A 6,000-nucleotide genomic window follows, 5' to 3' on the forward strand; every position below is an offset into this window, starting at 1 on the left:
ACCGTAAGATTTGGGAGGTCTCGTAAAAGGAAGAAATTAAAGGCGTGCTACGGATAACCAAACGGTATAAGCGCATCACGCGTAAACCGAGAGAAACACCTTGTAAACCGGCGCGTTCCTCGGGGAGGTGAAGAGTCGCCAACGTTGATCAAGGGCCGAATTTAATGAGCCGCTATAAATGCTCGGTATTATCAAAACCCTCCTATCCAACCAAGGGGACGGACAGCATGGTTTTGAGGGGCTATTGTGGGGCCCGACAACAGATGGGCCAGATCCACCTGTTCACAGGAAGACTTAAGGCCCAAGCCGAAGAAGATAGTAGTCTAAGCCCAATAACGCAAAGCATCAATGGGCCAGAGAAGCCGCCGAGGAGGGTACAGCCCTCGGCTGGCCCAGAGCTACACTAAGGAAAGGGGCAAAAGCGGCATATGGATAATCTTGTAAGAAATCTAAAATATCTAGGAAAGGCTGCCCATACTACCTGCCCTAGACAGAGCTTTGCCTCTCACAAAGTCGTGTTTCTTGAGCCTACTCAACCACTCCCCATCAACTCGGGTCTAAAACTGATGGGACAAGTATCAGTCTTGGAAAGTTCGACCCTACACGTGGACGAAGGAAATTGAATGCATGCTAATATAAAAGAAAAATATGCAACCTAAAGAAAGGGGCCCTTGGGGAGAGAGAGGGGAGATCCTTCCAGAGAAAAGGGCCAAAAGGGTGAATACCCCTAAATGATGCAGGAAGAACTTAACAAAAACACAGCCGAGTAATCATGACTTAGCCTTTCGATCCCACTCTCTACAAATGATATTGTACGGGCCCATTTACGTGCGAACCCAACTCAACTGCGGTTTAACGCAAATCGTGTGCCTACAATAATAATATTTATTTTATTGAGTAAGATTGTAATCTTAGGCTACAACTAATTTTATAACTAAACTTTGTTATTTTTTTTTTTAACAAAATTTTAGGGGATATTGTTTCTTATATCTCAAGAACGGATTGGTATAATTTTTCCTAGTATTAATTGGGTCCCTTTTACAATTTATTAATTAACCTATAGTAGGGGGTATTTTTCTTGATTGTACACGTGACACCCAACACCAAGCACCAATAAGCCACATGCCCGTCGACATCGTTGTTTGGATGATCTCTCTAGAGCTAATATTCTACATCGTTAATCTCGACTTTGGAGTCACCCCCAATCTATGTTGGTTTTGATAAGTTTAACACACATGGTGTGATCGATCTAGAGCTTGACCTTTTTTCAAGCATAGCGTAATAAGAGCCCTTAGATAGTTATACTGGCCACACAAATTAAAATCTCATTGCTTTTTTAAAAAATTAATTGAGTAATCATCGAAACAATTGTACCAAGACGAAAGCACCTATCTTTGTTGGTACTCATGAAAGCTCACATCTAGATGTATTGTGCTTTGGATGAAGGTCATATCTCACTTGTAGTGCCTGTTGTATCAATTTCTCTTTCGTGATTAGTTAAGATGACTATGTGTATGTGATTTGTCATTATTTTTTTTAGCAATATATGTGTGAATTTCAGTCAGATAATCTTAAATATCTTCAAGGGATTTTGTTAGTACTTTATTTTTTAATTCTTCAAGGAGGTAACAAATCATTTATTTATTTTTAATTATATACATACATACATACATACATATATATATATATATATATTTATATATATTTTGAGGTTTTAATGTTCTAAGAATATGTTCTTCTATCAAAGGAGTTAGAATTTCTTAATATTCATAATTACATATATGGTACCAATTCTCTCATTAAAATATGTGTGTTTGGATTGACTTATTTGTTGCGTTGTTGATTTATTAAAAATGGGTGTATAAATGTAGTTGTACATAGAAAGAACGGATGCTTTAAAAGGCTTTACATAAATAAGTTAATAATTTTTTTTATATATAAAAAACCAAACTCATTATAAAGAATAAAACAATTTTATTTTTATTTATTTTTTATTTTAAAAAAAACCTCTAGCCTCTTTATTGCGTGCATAGTCAGTTTTTGTGTCTTAAAAAAAAAAGGTGTAAAACAAAGTGTGCTTGACTGCTATCACAACCTGTTACTTGGTGTTGGGTTTCAAGATATAGTTTAGGAAGTTCTTAGAATAAGAATGTCTAGATTGTAGTGATGGGTGTAGCAGTGATGCTTCTTGACTGTCTTGGCTACCTAAATGAGTTGGGAACTTTTATGAAGCGCAAACAATGCTGACATATTTACCACATCAGTATATGGCTAGCTTGTGGCATTTCAAGATTAGAAGATATCTAATCAATGTTGCCAAAAAACAGGAAACCTACGATATTAATTAATTTTTGCGTTTATTTATTTATTTACGAAATTGGGTGTTTGTGAAGCTGACAGAGGGAAAGAAAGGAGATTTCAGCAGGTTTGGTTTGCTTTAACTGTGTATTACTGTAGAGGTTTCAATATCTTATTTGCTTCCAAGTTCAAGTAGAACTTTTTTCATTACAAAAACAAAACTTGTAACTTGTAGCTATTTTGACTATTATAGCTAGTGATCTTCAAAACAAAATAATAAATACATAATGTGGGGCTAGTGAATTCGCGGCCCAGGCCCGTTTTGCATGGGAGCCCAGGGGCTATGGCCCACGCCAAGGAATAGCCATTGCCGAGGACAACCTCCTGCTCGGCACCTCATGAAATACCTGAGGAAAGGGAGAAACTGAGTTCAGGGGCAGGGTAAGGGAAAAAGCTACCAACATCATAATACCAAGCATTGTATCTGATAAGTCCACGCCCTGAGACCATACCCTGTAACTTTCCCAGCGACACCAAACCATACTGGAGTATGGGTTGACAGGACAGGTCTGCACTCTGAAAAAAGGGTGAGACTTACACGTGAACTTGAGGTAAGAGAAGAAACGCGGATATAAAAGGAGGAACTCCCCAGCAAGTAAGGGGGTCTCTCTCCCGAAAAAAGGCGGAGAGAGGGAAGGACACAAGGATCCTTGGACAGCGTCCGAGGACAAAAGTCCTACAAACCGCTCCAATGGAGGGCTTAGCTAGTCAAGCAAGGCCCACCCGTATAAGAATTTCCATGGACGCCAAGATCTAATCCTCCCCATGTGCCCAATGTCATGCCATTCAAGCCTACTCTCCACAAATCATATTGTTGGGGTCCATTGCACACGAGCCCAACGTTATCCTTGGGCCGTTGAACAAATCGTGCCCCTACAATTGGCGCCGTCTGTGGGAATGGCTTGCGCGTTGGCTCAGGCGGCAGTGGAGTTAACCTTTTGTCGAGCATGGGTCTATGAGGATGCCTTTATGACCAGCGACACATTGTTGTTGTTCCAACATAAGTTCCCACTAGGGGCTACGCCTCGCGGTGCCAATGCCATGGGCAAGTCTGGGGGCTTCAAACATCAAGCTGGCTTCCCCCCGCCTTGTTCGAGGAGCTAACCTTCGGGAAATAACTACTTACAAGAAAATACAAGTTTTGGACAGAACCAAGGCCTTGCATGGTCCTTGGACTCAAGCCTCTGGGGAAACCAACTACTTATAAGAAAATACAAGTTTTGGACAGAACCAAGGCCTTGCATAGTCCTCGGACTCAAGCTTCTGGGGAAACCAACTACTTACAAGAAAATACAAGTTTTGGACAGAACCAAGGCCTTGTATGGTCCTCGGACTTAAGCCTCTGGGGAAACCAACTACTTACAAGAAAATATAAGTTTTGGACAGAACCAAGGCCTTGTATGGTCCTCAGACTCAAGCCTCTGGGGAAACCAACTACTTACAAGAAAATACAAGTTTTAGACAGAACCAAGGCCTAGCATGGTCCTCGGACTCAAGCCTTTAGGGAAACCAACTATTTACAGAAAGATACAAGTTTTGGACAGAACCAAGGCCTTGTATGGTCCTCGGACTCAAGCCTCTGGGGAAACCAACTACTTACAAGAAAATACAAGTTTTGGACAGAACCAAGGCCTTGCATGGTCCTCGGACTCAAGCCTCTGGGGAAACCAACTACTTACAGAAAGATACAAGTTTTGCACAGAACCAAGGTCTTGTATGGTCCTCGGACTCAAGCCTCTGGGGAAACCAACTACTTACAAGAAAATACAAGTTTTGGACAGAACCAAGGCCTTGCATGGTCCTCGGACTCAAGCCTCTGGGGAAACCAACTACTTACAAGAAAATACAAGTTTTGGACAGAACCAAGGCCTTGTATGCTCCTCGGACTCAAGCCTCTAGGGAAACCAACTACTTACAAGAAAATACAAGTTTTGGACAGAACCAAGGTCTTGTATGCTCCTCGGACTCAAGCCTCTAGGGAAACCAACTACTTACAAGAAAATACAAGTTTTGGACAGAACCAAGGCTTTGCATGGTCCTCGGACTCAAACCTCTGGGGAAACCAACTACTTACAAAGAAAAATACAAGTTTTGGACAGAACTAAGGCCTTGCATGGTCCTCGGACTCAAGTCTCTAGGGAAGCCAACTACTTAAAGGAAAAACTACATTACATGGACCTTAGAATCTATCCGAGGAAAACTCTCCATTAACAATTGGGTTATTTCCTAAACTGCATGGATTCTCAAGTCTGCTCTCGGATCTTCAGCACCGAAGGGATTGTTGCGATATAGAGCAATATGTTGCCGAAAACACGATCGGAGTCCCTCACTGCTCGGTCACCCCTTCGGATGAATTATTTAGACTTTATCGTTCTTGGACAGCATTCTCGCACTTATTACAGAATATTCAGCTGTTATCTTGGTTAGTTTCCTAAGTTTAACTTACTATGAATTATCGTTATTGTGCCTGGTATTGTCGGTAAATTAGAATCAGTTGGATTGTGTTTCAAGGTTTCCTGCTCTAAGTATCACTGAGGAAAAACACACCTGGAACACACCCATTCACAAAATAGTGTTGCAAAAAAGAAAAGTATCCAAAACAAGTAAATAAATTTCCTTTTTTATTAAAACAAAGAAATAGTACAGCGTACAATGGAAAGCTGGAATCAGCTTATATTAGAGCTAGCTACATAATCAAAAAGAAAAATACAAAAGAATAAGATAAAGCCGAGGAGGCAGTACAGAAGAGAGGTTGGCTTCTAAAGCTAACTACATAATCAAAAAGAAAAATACAAGAGAATAAGATAAAGCCGAGGAGATAGCACAGAGGAGAGGTTGGCTGCTGCTTCAAGACTTTGTGCTTCCTCAATACTTTTACATGCCCATAACTCAGGCAGCAAAAGAACTCAGCATGGGGCCTGCACCATCGAAGAAAAGGTGCAGAGAGAGCCCAGCTTCAGGCTAGCGCAGCCGAAGAAAAGGTGCAGGGAACCCAACTTGAGGCCCACACCGTCGAAGAAAAGGTGCAGGGAGCCGGAAGTTGAGGAGCCTACACCAAAATTTGCTTGCGACAAGGCAGACGGCGCTGATGGCGGAGAATCTTTCTTCTGACACACCAAAAATCTGGCGTGAACAGAACCTGCTTCGGATTTTGACTAAAAGAAGGAGAAACGCCATTTCTCCCTTCGTCAAGGCGGAGTGTTTTCTTGAATCTGTGCCCCCCATGCCCAGACCACACTACCTTGAATCTTGTAAGGACCCGGCGCCACTGTGGCGGAGGGAGTTCCTTCACCCCAACCCGCGCCTCAAACATGGTATACTAAGGGAAGATAGCATCGGATATGGGAGTTGTAATTACGGCTTAGGGATTATGGTTTGGGAGGAAACTGAAGGATTTGTGTGTAGGTAAAGCAACTTACTCTCCTATTTATTTAAAAAGATAAGGAGGTGGCATTTAATTCACGCAGTGTCCCAAGGAACGCTACAGACAAAATGGCTCCGGCTCAATTTCCAACGCCACCTGCAACCATGAGATTAAAGGATTCTCATGAAGGCGCACCTCGAACACTGGAACGTCAAAGGGTACCGCGTGACCAAAGACTACAGAAATGCCTCTTAATCCGATGCAATCTCTTATGCAAA

The sequence above is a fragment of the Quercus robur genome, chromosome 1, assembly GCF_932294415.1.
Source record: "Quercus robur chromosome 1, dhQueRobu3.1, whole genome shotgun sequence".
Taxonomy (NCBI): domain Eukaryota; kingdom Viridiplantae; phylum Streptophyta; class Magnoliopsida; order Fagales; family Fagaceae; genus Quercus; species Quercus robur.